The sequence below is a fragment of the Pan troglodytes genome, chromosome 9 (genome assembly GCF_028858775.2).
Source record: "Pan troglodytes isolate AG18354 chromosome 9, NHGRI_mPanTro3-v2.0_pri, whole genome shotgun sequence".
NCBI classification, from domain to species: Eukaryota; Metazoa; Chordata; class Mammalia; order Primates; family Hominidae; genus Pan; species Pan troglodytes.
This window is the reverse complement of record NC_072407.2, coordinates 15,455,225-15,457,657: the sequence shown is the minus strand read 5'-3', so window position 1 is coordinate 15,457,657 and position 2,433 is coordinate 15,455,225. Positions and strand designations below refer to the sequence as shown.

Sequence of the window (2,433 nt, the reverse complement as noted above, 5' to 3'; positions counted from 1 at the left end):
CTAAAAACCCTACACATTAGGCAGAGTATCCACTGCTTGGGTGCTGGGTGCACCAAAATCTCAGAAAGCACTACTAAAGAATTTATACAACCGAACACCACTTGTTCCCCAAAAACTATTGACATAATAATTTAAAAATAAAAATACGTAGATTGGCCATATCAAAGAATGCAAGGGAGTGGGGCCTGGTGGAGGTTGGAGGCAGGAGGCAGGAGGTTGAGATTCTCATCTGCATGTTTGCAAAGGCTCTTTGGTGGAGTAGAAGCTAACAAAGGCCTACTCATCCGCAACATCCTCCTCCTGGGCAGAAGCCTCCTGCTTCAGAGAAATGGTTTTCAAACTTCTTCAAATTCATCATAACCTGTTGTTCAAAGAAAATGTTATATGAAAGCCAGTTATCCAAAAGACAAAAGAAGATCTGCTGTGATGGGGCTGGGAGAGGGGCTCTAGAACCCCACCCACAATGGCCCCTGAGACCCCTTCTTGGAATCCCCAGAGCTCAGTGTGACAACCTGGTGGGAACGGCCCTGGTAGTCCCATCGCTGGTTCATGGGTGAGTTCATGGTGGCCCTCGGGACCAAGCTCCCGGGCCTGGGCAGCTGCAGCTGAGGTTCGGGACTGGGCAGAGGCAGTGGCCATCAGTGCAGCCGAGGAGAGCCCCTCCAAGGAATGGATAAGGGGCCACAGGCCCTGTGCTGCCAGAACTCAGCCTTGCTCAGGACTTCTCCCTAGGCAAGGAGGGGAGAGAGCAACTGCCTACCTGAGTGTCTTCACAAGTTTTTAAAACTCTCATAGCCTCAGTTTCCTTATCCTTAAAAGTGGCAGTAGCCACGGGCATGGAAAACACCTAGCAGAGGACTGCTAGGCGCACAAAACTATGTGTGTTTTCTTCTCTTCCTTCCCTTCCTGAAGCTGTGGCAGAGTTTCCATCAGCCAGGTGAGGCTTGACACATGTGAGGGGTGGCTTCTATGGAGGGCTAGAGGCCAGGCTCTGAGACCAGGGTATCCTGCAGGATGGGGGCCCTTGCCCCAAGGTGAGGGACAGAGTCAGGAGAACCTCCGGCCCTGGGGGACGTTACCCAGCCTCGACTCTGTGGCTCTAAAGGCAGGAATGTGCAACCAGAGTTCTGTGGTCTCCCTGGCCAGCTGTTAGCTCTCAGTCATGGCTCCTACCCCTGGCCTGGAGGGGAGGAAAATGCCACTAGCGTAAGATCCAGGATACGGATGTGTTGATTGTTTTACCTTGCAGGTGATTTTGCCCTTCCTCCTGCAAGAATCAAAATGAAATGCTGGAGATCTGGTTTGCAGCCCTGCTGAGCTGTGTAGAGCTGAGTAGAGAATGAGCCAAATCAATCATTGGCAGCTGAGGAGGAGCTGAGTGGGCGGGGATGACGTTTCTCTGCCCCGGGGGTTTGTAAGACGTCCACAGGCAGGATAACAGCTCACCCCAGCCTCAGACCAGAGTTACAGGAGGGATGCTGCTGTCTCAGAACTTTGTAGCATCTTTTATTCTAGGCTCCTCCAGCTCTCTGGTACTGTCTTAGTCCAGGCCCCCATCATGGTTGGAAGGGGTCACAGTGGAAGTCCTCTCCCGGCTCCCCCTGCCCCTCCCAGCCTGGAGGCTGGAGCTGGAGTGACCCCAGGGAGGTGGGCAAGGGAGGTGAGTGGTCGCACATGTGGCTCTGGAGTTAAACTGCCTCGCTGTAAATCTCAGCTACTCACCAACCGTGCGCCTTTGGAAACATTGCTTATGGTCTCCGTGCCTCAGCTTTCTCGTCTATAAGGTAAGGGATAATATTAGTACCTGCCTCATGAGTTATTGCTAAGATTAAACAAGATAAAGCATGTAAGTCATTTCATGTCTGGCACAGTGTAAGAGGTAAAAACATGTCAGCTTTTATTATACCTTAAGTTGGGGTATCTCAACAGCGGCACTACTGACATTTTGGCTAGATAATTCTTTGCTGTGGGGGGCTGTCCTGTGCACTTAGGATGTTGAGTGGGATCCCAGACCAGCCACTAGACACCTCCCACCACCCCCACCATCATGACAACCAAAAATGTCTCCAGGCATTCCAGATAGCCCCTGGTTTATAACATTCCTCCATTGAGGACCACCGTTCTAAGTCACTTTTTGCCTTACACGTTCCAGAGTCCCCATTGCTCAGAAAGCTTAGCTATGCTTGCTGGGACTGCAGGCACTGAAGGTAGGGCATCTTGAACACCTTTTTTGTGTTCGAGCAATTTGTTTATTTAATCCGCTAGGCTGGGCTTCTGAGATGTCCATGTGAGGACTTGAGAGAATCCTCTTTGCCGAACCTCCCTCTGTGATCTGCCAGCCTTGTGATTACGCCAGTCAAGAGGCACTTTGTTGTTTTGTTTTTAAATAACAACTGTCTGCCCCATTATGATTTTCCCAGACTCTGGGGCAAT

General features: G+C 50.9%; 1 protein-coding gene across 2 annotated transcripts in view; it reads left to right on the top strand.

Moving 5' to 3' along the window:
- Positions 1-2,433, top strand: part of GALNT18 (polypeptide N-acetylgalactosaminyltransferase 18) — a 350,531-nt gene that overhangs the window by 321,719 nt on the left and 26,379 nt on the right. The window lies entirely within an intron of this gene.